We start from the raw sequence: 14596 nt of genomic DNA on the forward strand, positions 1-14596 counted from the left end.
CAAACTTTTGGAGACACTATTAAATTTATTAGGGTATATATGGATGCACAGATGCTATTGCACATTTAAAATATTAACAGACGTGTTTGTGGGATCTGATCCCATTCAAACGACCACATATAGCCTTATAGAAAGCATGCATAGATTCATGGCAGGGCAGTGAGTGACATAACGAAAATGAAATGCGGCAAGAGCGTTCACCTTGATGCACCTCTTAAACAGCAGCAGTGGTCCTCAGGCTTCTTTCTGTTGCTTCTCTTCTCCAGAGACAAGGCTGTCATTTCTGATGAGCTACCACTGGCTATTAGCACGCTAATGTTTATGCAATAAAGAGCCTATGGCAAGTCAGGACTAACCAGCCATTGTGCTCCATAGAGCTGAAAGGGGGGCAATTCTCGCTATTACGATTTGTGCCTGAGCAGGTAGGCAACACATTTTCCAACTGCCTTTGGCTTAAACTGTACTTTGCTTTTGTAATACTTTGATGTTTGCATGCACTATTCTCGGAAACCTATTATCGTCACAGATAGATGATGGACCCAAAGAAGAAAGGAAGTTGGCGGTGTTTTGCAGAGTGGTTTGGACAGATTGCTAAAATAAAAGAGTGATGGGCTCAGTAATTCTACCTACAGTCTAGTTGCTGAAGGTTTGGTGTGAAGGTAGAGGAGAGAGAGATTGGGAAGTCTTGTCACAATTTTATTTTTTTAAAAAAAATTGCTACTATCTTCCAAATACTCTGACATCGCCCCATAGGCACTATGACCTTGTTTAATTTTATGTCCTTCCCCTTTAAATCCAAGTGCAGCTGACAGGATTACATGCTGATACAATGCATTGCATTGTGAATCGGTGACTTCAGATAAAAAGCGGGCGCACATGCTTATCTGCTTCATTTTGGATAAATGAGGACTCCAGTCGCGCTGCATATTCACTGATATGCCTCCAACATTACTAGGTACAGTCCACTGGTTAGAAGCCTAGGCCACAAATCAGGAACTAACAGTAAGTTCAGACTCTCCAAGTGTCCCTGTTTTCCAGCGACAGCCCCAGATTTACAGAAGCCGTCACAGTTTCTGATTTGATCCCGGCATGTCCTGCTTTTCCTTAGGACATCCTTGTTTCCACCAGAGAAATATTGGGGGGAGGGGAAATGGAGTTATGCAACCCCGAGCCAAAGAGATAAGTAACTATACAACCTTCAGAAGACATCTGAAGGCTGCCATATATAGGGAATTTTTTTAATGTTGAATGTTTTAATATACAGTGGTACTTGGGGTTAAGTACTTAATTTGTTCCAGAGGTCCGTACTTAACCTGAAACTGTTCTTAACCTGAAGCACCACTTTACCAATGGGGCCTCCTGCTGCCGCCGTGCCGCTGGAGCACAATTTCTGTTCTCATCCTGAAGCAAAGTTCTTAACCTGAAGCACTATTTCTAGGTTAGCAGAGTCTGTAACCTGAAGCGTATGTAACCTGAAGCTTATGTAACCTGAGGTACCACTGTATGTTTGAAGCAGCCCAGAGTGGCTGGGGTCCAGTGAGATGGGTGGGGAATAATAATAATAATAATAATAACGGAATAGAACGTCCTAATTTTCATCAGAGAAATGTTGGAGGGTATGTAAGTTCAGTTTCAAACCAACCTCTGTGACATCAGAAATATGGGGAGAAGGTATACCTATTTCACAGGGTTATTATAAGGAGACCAAGGTCTGTCTGTGGTGCTTAGCTGCACAGTGCTAAGTAGTTTCTATTATTTTATCAATTACAAAAAAAAGAAAATAAATAAATATTGCAATATTGGGGGCTTGTTGCATATCCTGTATGTTTACTCTTTTCATAGGGATGCGGATGGCGCTGTGGTCTAAACCCCTGAGCCTCTTGGGCTTGCCGATCAGAAGGTAGGTGGTTTGAATCCCTGCAACAGAGTGAGCTCCCATTGCTCTGCCCCAGCTCCTGCCAACCTAGCAGTTCAAAAGTATGCCAGTGCAAGTAGATAAATAGGTACCACTGTGGTGGGAAGTTAAACAGCATTTCTGTGCATTCTGGCTTCTGTCACGGTGTCCCAAGCTACTGTTAGGTCCATCACGAGATGTCCGCCAGCTTCCAACCACAGATACCAGCAGCCTTCAAGCAAGCAAACTTGCCTTATTATCGCTCCCTAGCATCCCACTGCCAGAGGATTGCCTCCTTCCATTCACCAGTTTGCCTCCTCCAAGTGGAGGAAACCTGGGCAGTGCTGAATGTCACATCCATGGCCAGGTGTGTCCTGCTGGAAATAGAATAGGGCTTTCCCCTTGGTCTGGCATTATATCCACTCAGTTGCCAAGTGCTTTTGTGACATCACAAGAAACCCACAGCCAATGGCAACAGCTGGGGAGGCATCATCTTCATTGCTTTGAGCCTCACAATGCTGGGTGATTGTGTCAGTGATTGTGTGCTTGTTTATTTGGGACACGGGTTGAGCTGTGGTCTAAACCACTGAGCCTCTTGGGCTTCCCAATCAGAACGTTGGCGGTTTGAATCCCAGCTCCTGTCCCAGCTCCTGCCAACCTAGCAGTTCGAAAGCATGCCAGTGCAAATAGATAAATAGGTACCACAGCGGCGGGAAGGTAAACGACATTTCCGTACACTTTGGTTTCCATCATGGTGTCCTGTTGCGCCAGAAGCTGTTTAGTCCTGCTGGCCACATGACCTGGAAAGCTGTCTGTGGACAAACGCCGGCTCCCTTGGCCTGAAAGCGAGATGAGCACCGCAACCCCAGAGTCGCCTTTGACTGGACTTAACCGTCCAGGCATCCTTTACTTTTACCTTTCTTCTTCTTCTTCTTCTTCTTCTTCTTCTTCTTCTTCTTCTTCTTCTTCTTCTTCTTCTTTGCTCTTTTCATATTTACTTTAAACTCCCTAGATCAGGGGTTGGGAACCTGTGACTTTCCAGATGTGGGTGGACTCCAACCCCCAACAGCTCTATCAGCCTGGCAGATAGTCAGGAATGATGGGAGATGTAGTCCATCTGGAGGCACGCAGGTTCTCCAACGCTGCTTTAGACCACTGGTCTTCAACTGGTGGGTTGGGGCCCAGTAGTGGGCTGTGGCCAGATCCACAACAGATGACAATAGGAGAGCAACCGCTATGCAAATATATGGAAAAAAAGTTAAGAATTGGGTATCCAAAGGAGTGTTTCAGTTAAAAGTGGGTTCTGTGTCATCTTGGGAAAAGTTATGGAGGGAGGACTGAAAATTTACAGCATACTGTGCGTTGAAGGAGAACTAATTGAAAATGATGTATCGTTGGTATTTAACACCCAAAAAATTAGCAAAAATGTATAGAACTGCTTCAAATGTATGTTGGAAGTATAAGAAGGAAGGCACGTTTTGCTATATGTGGTGGATGTGCAAGATGACAAAAGCATTCTGCTTTTGAATTGAATTGAGTTGAAAAAAATGTTTAAAATAACGTTTGTGGAAAAAACCGAAGCTTTTTTACAGGAATTTTAGATGCAGAGATACCAAAGGAACAGAAACGATTATTCATGTATGCGATGACAGCAGCGCGGATACTACTGGCCCAGAGATGGAAAGAAGATAAAGTCAAGATCAGAGATGAATGGTTGATGAAGATGATGGACTACGCTGAAACGGCGAAATTGGTCAGGGAAATCAGAAACCAGGAAGATAGAAATTTTAATAAGGACTGGGGGGAAAATACAATTTACTTCAGAGAACACTGTAAACAACTAAAAACTTTGCCAGGATTTGAGTAACGCTTGTATTAAAAACTAAGGTAAAAATGGACTATTTTAAGAAAAATGGAGAAAATATATGATGCAGTAAAAAAAGTTTGATAATGGAAACCATGGAGGGAAGTCAGGGAATCTTAAATGTTGACGATTATGATTAATGTTTGAATTCAAATGTATAGTGTAAAATTGAATAATAAAAAAATAAAAGTGGGTTCTGTGTCTGAAGATGACTGCTGTAGACTGAACAAGTGACTTGGGATCTTTTTTACGTACCATGAGTTGATAAGCAGAAAAGGACGACTGATCTTGTGCCATTCCTATGCCTTTATTCAGTCCTTCGAAAAGCAAACGCCTGCCCTGTAATGGACTTATGACAGCAAGGCTCTGCCAGCGTTCAGCTAGCTCAGATTTGCCAAGCATCTGGCATGAGTAAACAACGCCGCTTTCCAACATTTTAATGTGACAAATTCAGACGGCATTTGTATTTGTGCGTGCGTGAGAGACCACTGGCAGGAGAGAAATAGTATACATTCATAAAAACCTCTGTCAATCACTGCTTCAACTGTAGCACAGGAGGTGGCGGCGAAGCCACTGCAGTTCGTTTAAGGGCTCTTCAACAGACACAAAGAGCTTTGCACTGAAGTAAATGGCTTGTGGATTTTAGCTGAAAATGACAGAACTGGTATTTGGTAGCTTAAATGCAGGTTATTAATTTGAAAAAGCAAACAGTTATAGCAGAAAATAAAATGTCGGATAACAACTGTGGCTCAGTTTTGCACTGTCTTCTACTGCCGCTTAGCATTTATGCAGCACATTTCAAATGTTTGAAGAAGTTCATATACGTTATCTCAATAATTCTGCTGGGGTGGGGAGTTAGCAGCTAGCCTAAGGCCACCCAGCGAGTACACAGCGACATCTCATCACAACAGCAATTCAACTTGATGTTTAGTTGGCATCAAACTGAAGACTAATCGTTGAGAAAAGGAGATCTGTTAGCTTACGGAAGGAGAGGGAAGACTCAGTTAAGTCCACTCACGGCTGCTGAATCCATGTCAATATCAGTCTTGTGTCACTGCTAGATGAAAAACACATGGCACTTGACTCCATCCCATTCCTCTCACACGACACGGGCCCTACATTGCCTGAAATCACTGAGGTGGGCAGAAATGGCTGGCTGGTTGAACGATAACTGTTTCTCGAGATAGGCGAGTTGTCACAAGCTTGTTTTCTATCACTGGGGTTTTGTCACATGAGGACTATTACACTAGACAATTTGACCAGTGGGGGAAATAACTGCATGGTGACTCTTTCACTAGTTTTTGATTGCAAATAAGTTTCAAAATGGAAGGGACTTTACCAAACCACAGACTTTACTCCACGAGGTCTTATGTTTTGTCAAACTTGGGACATAGCCAGTGTTTCTCTGTGGCGAGGGGTAAGCCATCATATTCTGAGGAGATTTTTTACATTTCATTTCCCTGTACACCATACTGTCAACCAGCAAGAACTTGCTGCCATAGTAAGGAGACTGGTCAGTAATCATCATAATTTATTATTTATACCCCACCTATCTGGCTGGGTTTCCCCAGCCACTCTGGGCAGCTCCCAACAGAATATTAAAAACACAATCAAACATTAAAAACTTCCCTAAACAGGGCTGCCTTCAGATGTCTTCTAAAACTCAGGTAGTTGTTTATTTCCTTGACATCTGATGGAAGGGCGTTCCACAGGGCGGGTGCCACTACCGAGAAGGCCCTCTGCCTGGTTCCCTGTAACCTCACTTTTTGCAGTGAGGGAACCACCAGAAGGCCCTTGGAGCTGGACCTCAGTGTCCTGGCTGAATGATGGGGGTGGAGATGCTCCTTCAGGTATATTGGGCTGAGGCCATTTAGGGCTTTAAAGGTCTGTGCCAACACTTTGAATGGTGCTCAGAAACGTACTGGGAGCCAATGTAGGTCTTTTAGGACTGGTGTTGTATGGTCTCAGCGGCCACTCTCAGTCACCAGTCTAGTTGCCGCATTTTGGATTAGTTGTAGTTTCCGTGTCACCTTCAAAGGTAGCTCCACGTAGAGCGCATTGCAGTAGTCCAAACGGGAGATAACCAGAGCATGCGCCACTCTGACAAGACAGTCTGTGGGCAGGTAGAGTCTCAGGCTGCGTATCAGATGGAGCTGATGGACAGCTGCCCTGGAAACAGAATTGACCTGCACCTCCATGGAAAGCTGTGAGTCCAAAATGACTCCCAGGCTGCGCACCTGGTCCTACAGGGGCACAGTTACCCCATTCAGGACCAGGGAGTCCTCCACACCTGCCCCCCACCCCCAAAACAGTATTTCTGTCTAGTCCGGATTCAACCCCAATCTGTTAGCCACCATCCATCCTCCAACCACCTCCAGACACTCACACAGGACCTTCACTGCCTTCACTGGTTCTGATTTAAAAGAGAGGTAGCGCTGGGTTTCATCCGCATACAGATGATAAGCTATCTCAAGTCCGGCATCAATCAATAAAGCAACACCTTGGCAAAAGATGCAACAGCTGAACTTGCTGGTACAAGAAATACAACTGATTAGAACCTTGTCTTAGAGGTTTAACCCCACTTAAAACTGCAGGTCCTTCCATAACAGGTGAGCACGTTGAAGTAATATCTCAAAGCAGAATCAGCGGGTTACCTGCTCTACCAGGTAAACCACAACTTCTGGAACAGCCCTAATCCTAACCCGGAGGGAATATCAGCAAACATTAGACAAAACATTGCCTTGCCTTTGGAAAGGCTAGCAATGAGTCATTGCTATTCAAGACCATCCAGTGATTAAAACCAGGTTACCACTCACATATTCAGAGCTAATCTAAAGTCCCTTTTTCTAGTTACATTTTCTCTTTTAAAACAAATGAGCCAGGACTTCATTAACATGCTCATCTGCTCAGAAACTTTTATGAAATAGCTGCAAACACTATGACTGGAGGCTTTCAGTTCAAAGCAAATTCTTCTTGCTTAAAAAAAAAAAAATCCAACTATTTTGTCCTTAGCAGGTACAATGTTAAAACGGTATCTCACAAGTTAGAAGAGGTCAAGACAGCACATTTCTTTTCACTCCTCGCTCTCTGCTAATAAAGCCTGAGACTGCATTATATGAAATTAAATGGGAACCGTTATCAACTTCCCTTTTTCCCCTGGAAAGTGCAGCATCATTGGTGCTCATAGAGTCCTTTTAATGAACTACCAATTACTACAAAGGACCCCAGTGGCCAGAAATCCTCAAGTCAGTCATCTAGCACAAACATCTATGCAGCTGCACTATAAATTCTTAGAGGACTGGACTGTTAGCCTGCTAAATCTCTAATGTTTCAGGTGCAAGAGATGACCTGCTCTCTCCTCGTTATATTTCTAAGTGGGAACCCAGCCTTTCTTTTCAGTTCATTTGCCAAGGTGCCTACTGAGCCAGTAAAGTTTCGACTGAGCGAAGGACTGCCATGGCATCCTCTGCTGGCAATGATGGCAGAACCACCCAACTGCTAGGCCATAGAATTAGTGAATGGCTGCAAAACAGCGGTATTTATTTCATGCCAATTCAGTCAAAATGACAAGCTAGCTTGTGTTTCAGTGTTTCTTGGTTAACCTCGGCAACTGCAGTTTTTCATTCGAAGTGTATTCATTTTATTTTATTAATTTGTATTTATACTTTTCAGGTCAACAAATTTGTTGTCTGCATTTTTTCAGAGGACAAATCTGATGTGCTGAATCCAAAAATCACATTGGTTTTGCTCAATCAGGTCAAGTTTTTGAGCTATGGCCACATGTCGTTTTTTTACGTTTTTGTTCACATGTACGCTTGTGTGGAGCATTTTAGAAGAAGTTGGTGGGGGTAAAATGCCATGTCAAATAATTGTTTTGATTGGAAATGATTATTTTAATGACAAGAAGTATTCAGGTCCGATAGTTCTGGGTGATTATGTCAAAAAGGGATCAGTTTGAAGTCATAAAACCTCGAATTCTTCCATAAATTGGTGTGGCAAAGCATAAAGTGGCTTACCATGCTTATTTTGGTATTAAACTTGGTGACCAGGATAAAGCTTGGGCGCCACACATGGTGTGCAAGGCATGCACCGAGACTCTACGTGGGTGGACCAATGGCAAGAGGAGTCTGAACTTTGGAATTCCCATGGTTTGGAGGGAGCCGACAAACCATGTCACTGACTGCTACTTCTGCGCTGTTGATGTGACTGGGATCAACAGAAAGAACCAGAGCAGCCTCAAGTATCCTGATCTTCAATCAGCACGTCGTCCTGCAGCTCATTGTGATGAAATTCCAGTGCCTATCTTCGGAGAACTTCCTGACATTAGAGACGAAGATGCCTCCAGTGTTGAAGGACATGAAGAAGAAGAAATGGTTCTTGAAGATGATGTTCCACATCCATTTTCCCAAAAGGAGTTGAATGATCTAGTTCGCGACCTCAGCTTGTCAAAGGACTCTGCCGAACTGTTTGCATCCAGATTGAAGGGAAAAAACCTCCTCTCTGACAGTGCTTGCATCAGCTTCTTCCGCAACAGGCATCAAGAGTACCTCCGTTTTTTCTCGGAAGAGAAGGACTTGGTGTACTGTGCAGATATTGCGCAGCTTCTGCTCAAGCTTGGAGTGCCACAGTACGAACCCAAAGATTGGAGACTGTTCATTGACAGCAGCAAGCGATCACTGAAATGTGTTCTGCTACACAACGGCAACCAGTTTGCCTCTATACCCCTGGCTCACTCGACTACACTGAAGGAGAACTATGAAGCGGTGAAGTATGTGCTGGAGAAAATTGGTTATGATGAGCCTAAGTGGTTTATTTGTGTTGACCTGAAGATGGTGAACTTTTTGTTGGGACAACAGTCTGGCTTCACCAAGTACCCATGTTTTCTGTGCATGTGGGATAGTAGGGACCGTGCTCAGCATTACACGAAGAAGGACTGGCCTGTGCGGGAGGAATTGATGCCTTGCAAAGAAAGGAACGTCATCAACGACCCTCTGGTGGACAGAGACAGAATACTCTTCCCACCGCTGCACATCAAGCTCAGCTTAATCAAGCAGTTCACCAAGGCTCTGGACAAAGATGGTGACTGCTTCACTTACTTGTGCCAGGCTTTTCCAGGATTGACCATGGAGAAGTTGAAAGCTGGCATCTTTGACGGTCCTCAGATCCGTCAGCTCATCAGAGATACAGAGTTTGGAAACTCAATGAATGAAGCGGAACTGGAAGCGTGGAAGGCATTTGTTCTGGTAGTGAAGAACTTTCTTGGCAACAATAAGGCCAGAAACTACGCAGAACTTGTCAACAACATGCTGACTGCTTTCAGAAACCTGGGCTGCAACATGAGCATCAAGATGCACTACCTATTTTCACATATGGACCAGTTTCCTGAGAACCTGGGTTCAATTAGTGACGAGCAGGGGGAGAGATTCCATCAGGACATGAAAGAGATGGAGACCAGGTATCAGGGTCGCTGGGACGCAGTCATGATGGCTGACTACTGTTGGACTCTGAAAAGAGACCTCCCTGCCGCTGAGCATTCCAGGAGTTCCAAGAAACAGAAGTTCAAGCCCTGAAGTTTGAAAAATGGTGAAGCAACATGCAATTTACGTGTACTTACCTTTATCAATGCCCACCATTCAGTTTACAGTAATCGATGTTTCTATCAGGTAATCAATATATGTTGTTGGAAAAGTATTTTTTTCTCTTAAAAACATATTTAGGATGATATGTGTTGACAAAAATCAGCTGATAATGCCACAAAAATGTAATCGATTTTGTCACAAGATCTGACTTTTTTCAAATCAACATAGCACAAAAACCTGACCTGATGGAGAGAAACGGATGCCAGTTCCTGATTCAGCAGTGCAAAAATACCCTAAAGCAGTTGTAGAAATCTAGACAACATTCAAAAAGTAAAAATTTTTTGCCCAGTGTAATCTTCTGCATATCCAAATTCATTTAATTTGCTCACTTGTTTATCTACTTTAAATATACACTCTTATTAAACTGCAGGTTATTACAATAATCCTGCTAATGTTTTTATCTGTTTGAAATTTATCTGTAAATATTCAATAAACCAGTTCCATTCTTTTATAAAAAGTTTGTTATCTTGATTTCTTATTATTCCAGTAAGTTTTGCCATTTCTGCATATTCCATAATTTTTGTATCCACTCTTCCTTTGCTGGGACTTCTGCTTCTTTCCATTTTGGGGCAAGTAATGTTCTTGCTGCTGTAGTAGCATACATAAATAATTTTCTATACGAATTAGGTAGTTCTGTCCCTTCTGGTTTCTTTACAAAGGTTATTTTAAACATCCTTTTCAATTCATTATATATCATTTCCCAGTAAGCTTTGACCTTACTACAATACAAACTCATATTAATTTAAAACATTTGTAGATGGTATAACTCAGTTGGTAGAGCCCAAGCCTCTTAATCTCAGGGGTTCGATCTCTGCAAATATTCCTGGATTGCAGAGGGTTGGACTAGATGACCCTTTTGGCACCTTCTACAATTCTATGATTCTGTGATTTATTTACCGCACTTTGTCAAAATATTCCAAGGTGGCATCCCAAAATGCAAATAAAGTCCAACTAAAATGTATTAAAGTCCATCTTCACAATCATCAAACCAGAACGCCCCACTAGCACATCATTAATGCAAATTAGCAGCTTGAAGTTAACTGCCTTTTTGTTCTGAGTTTTGTGAGCTCATATGTCACTGCTATCTGACATTTATACTCTTGCTGTTCCATCATAAGGCTTTAACGTATGCTATACCCATTATAAGGGACGCAGGTGGTGCTGTGGGTTAAACCACAGAGCCTCGGACTTGCTGATCGGAAGGTCAGCAGTTCGAATCCCCGCGACGGGGTGAGCTCCCGTTGCTCTGTCCTAGCTCCTGCCAACCTAGCAGTTCGAAAGCATGCCAGTGCAAGTAGATAAATAGGTACCACTCTGGCAGGAAGGTAAACAGCGTTTCTGTGCGCTGCTCTGGTCCGCCAGAAGCGGCTTAGTCATGCTGGCCACAGGACCCGGAAGCTGTACGCCGGCTCCCTCGGCCAGTAAAGTGAGATGAGCGCCGCAACCCCAGAGTCGGCCATGACTGGACCTAATGGTCAGGGGTCCCTTTACCTTTACCTTATACCCATTATAAACAAGAGCTAGAAAGGGGAGCAGTTAAAGCAGGAATATTCAAAGTCCCTTGCAGGGGGCAAGATGGAGCAATTCCATATGCATCCCACTCCCTAGAAATCAGTGAAATCAGCTGAGAGAGAAAAAGGAAACACATAACCAACTATAAGCAACAACTGATTTAGGCCCATCTGAATGACACATAATTGCACATGTGTGCACAGTGCCAAAGCCAGAAGTGGCCCCTAAAGGGCAGGGCAGGCTTATGCACACTCCTCAACCTGCACGGGAGTCTGGAACATAAAATAAGTACTGCCTGCATAGACCCACAAAATATTTCAATGAACAAGCAAATCCCAGCTGCGGTTGCAATGAACTCTGAAGACATCCTTGGTTAGGGACTTAAGGTACACAATTTATACAGGGCAATACTGGGAACAAAATAAAAAGAAAAGGAGATATCCTTACACAAAAAGCCACAAGACTCCTTTCATCCACCTGGTACTTTTCAATAGGGATTTCGTACTACTTGGCTGTCTAAAATCTATTCCGCATATACCTGTGTCTCATTCTCTCTCTGATGCCTGATCTTTTACAGATTGTGTGTGGTTTTGTGGGTGCCGTTTGAACATTCAGAATCTTTCATACTGTTCTGCAACACAAAGTTCATTGCCATGAATTATTTACGTAAGGAGAGCTATTTGTAAGGAGCGAGATCGTCACGAGAACATCAGATATGCAATTAGATAACCAGACTTCTTGTCCTCCCTTTGAAATGGACCAGATGATTGAATCTGGGCCAAGACAATTTCCTGTGTCCCTCTATTTTCCCTCCTAAACGTTTGTTAGATTGTCTTCTGACATTACACCTACTTCATGCTAAAGCGTTGCAAAAGCACTCATGTTCCAGTAACATTACCTATTTATTGTGGGTCGGTTGTTTATTATCCATCAATTGCCGAACCAAGCGCTTCCATCCAAAACAGGAATATTGTGCTATTCTGTATAATAATAATAATTTATTATTTGTACCCCGCCCATCTGGCTGAGTTCCCCAGCCACTCTGGGCGGCTCCAAATCAAGTGTTAAAAACAGTACAACGTTAAATATTAAAAACTTCCCTGAACAGGGCTGCCTTCAGATGTCTTTTAAAGATAGAATAGCTGCTATTTTCCTTCACATCTGAAGGGAGGGTGTTCCACAGGGTAGGCGCCACTACCGAGAAGGCCCTCTGTCTGGTTCCCTGTAGCCTCACTTCTCGCAATGAGGGAACTGCCAGAAGGCCCTTGGCGCTGGATCTCAGTGTCCGGGCTAAACGATGGGGTGGAGACGCTCCTTCAGGTATACAGGACCGAGGCCGTTTAGGGCTTTAAAGGTCAGCACCAACACTTTGAATTGTGCTCGGAAACATACTGGGAGCCAATGCAGATCTCTCAAAACTGGTGTTATGTGGTCCCGGCGGCCACTCCCAGTCACCAGTCTAGCTGCCGCATTCTGGATTAATTGCAGTTTCCGGGTCACCTTCTAAGGTAGCCCCACGTAGAGCGCGTTGCAGTAGTCCAAGCGGGAGATAACTAGAGCATGCACGACTCTGGTGAGACAGTCCGCGGGCAGGTAGGGTCTCAGCCTGTGTACCAGGTGGAGCTGGTAGACAGCTGCCCTGGACACAGAATTGACCTGTGCCTCCATGGACAGTTGTGAGTCCAAAATGATTCCCAGGCTGCGCACCTGGTCCTTCAGGGGCACAGTTACCCCATTCAGGACCAGGGAATCCCCCACACCCGCCCGCCCCCCGTCCCCCAAAAACAGTACTTCTGTCTTGTCAGGATTCAACTTCATATAACCTCATATGTATAAGCCTTCAACAACCTGGTGCTCTCCAGGTGTTTTGGACTACAATTTCCAACAGCTCCAGCCAAACCCTTCCATATTATTGTGATGGTTCAATGCTGATGGAGCAAGCCTGCACAACTTGTAACTCAACAAACCCAAGATGGCAATGCTCTGTTGCTTGACATTTACCCAACATTTTGTGTTCCAGGGAAGCCGTAAAAAACAGAAGTTTATAAACCCACCTACCTAGCTGGCAGGATATTACAAATAATTTGGTCTGGTTGATGTGGAAATAACACCTCTATTCCTTTCAAATCTTTCCTTTCAACCTGCTATAGCATAGACAGATGCAACCCCCCCCCCCCCAAAGCCAACACACAGGAAGTCAGCATTTAATTGTAGCCGTAGTTTGATATTTTAAAAACAATGAAAGGGAACTTCCAGTTCCTTCCTCAAACCAGCCAAATAAGTGAAATGCCTTTACACTTCCAACACATTGTTTGGTATTTCTGAGATAGCCAATGATGCACAAAAGTTAAAGGAGGAAACAAAAAGTATTGTCGTACTGAATGGCAGTGGCTCAGTGGCTCTGAGTTGGGGTCTCTCCCAGCCCAGACCTGGAAATGCCGAGACTACACCTAGGAGCACCTTTGCATGCAAAGCACTGCACGTATCACTGAGCGATGACAGTTCTATTTCCTTGGTGATATCGCTGTTTTATCATGGTTTATCTCCCAGCCTTACATTCTCGGGACTGAGGAATGACAACAAAGATAAGCATCAAAGGATCATCCTTGATTCTAGACTATACATCCTCACAGGTCAACCCATTCTTCCCCCCATTCTTCACATTTCCAGACTCAAGTTTGAAAAGGGATTTTTTTTTGGAGGGGTAGGAAAGTATTGGGAGGGTGGGAAAGAGAAGATGAAAAGAAGCCAAAGAATGATGTTAGAAAACCAGGAGCACAACCGCTAGCCTCAGGGCTGAATGTTTTAAGTGAATATGACCTATTAAACATGGAGAAATGGAGCGTTTATAGTAGATATCACACCAGCCCTTTTTAAACTAATAAAATATTTACAAAGAATACACAGTGGTATCTTGGGTTACGAACTTAATCCGTTCTGGAGGTCCGTTCTTAACCCGAAACCATTCTTATCCTGAGGCACGCTTTCGCTAATGGGGCCTCCCGCTGCCGCAGAGCCGCCAGCGTGTGATTTCTGTTCTCATCCTGAGGTAAAGTTCTTAACCCGGGGTACTACTTCTGGATTAGCGGAGTTTGTAACCCGAAGCGTTTGTAACCCGAGGTGCTTGTAACCCGAGGTACCACTGTATGATGTCCTGGCATCGTGCCTTTTGGGATTACAGTGGTACTTCGGGTTACATACGTTTCAGGTTACAGACTCCGCTAACCCAGAAATAGTACCTCGGGTTAAGAACTTTGCTTCAGGATGAGAACAGAAATTGTGCTCCGGCAGCGTGGTGGCAGCAGGAGGCCCCATTAGCTAAAGTGGTGCTTCAGGTTAAGAACAGTTTCAGGTTAAGAACGGACCTCCGGAACAAATTAAGTACTTAACCCGAGGTACCACTGTATATGTGTACAACACACATACACCCATTGGAATGTGTGGGGTGTATACACATCAGAAAAGGGACAATAATCAGGTGCCAGATTACCTTTGACAACTGGGAGTATTGTTTAGCCCCTTGTGGTATTGATAAAAATGCTACATTTTATAAGTGATATTGTGAAGAAAATCCTGGGCATCTGTTTCCATAGGAAGGATTCCATACAGCTTCCCCATTCCCAAAGAAAGCTACTAAATCATCATATGGGGGTGGGGGGCAGTGTTCAAAGAATCATAGAACTGGAA

The 14596-nt window shown here is 43.8% G+C and overlaps 1 protein-coding gene across 3 annotated transcripts in view; it reads right to left on the reverse strand.

Annotated features, from left to right (window-relative positions):
• The window catches only part of MARCHF3 (membrane associated ring-CH-type finger 3), a 165282-nt gene that overhangs the window by 79849 nt on the left and 70837 nt on the right, over positions 1 to 14596 (reverse strand). The gene's annotated exons all lie outside the window — the stretch shown is intronic.

This window comes from Podarcis pityusensis, assembly GCF_964106645.2.
Source record: "Podarcis pityusensis genome assembly, chromosome: 11".
Lineage (NCBI taxonomy): Eukaryota > Metazoa > Chordata > Lepidosauria > Squamata > Lacertidae > Podarcis > Podarcis pityusensis.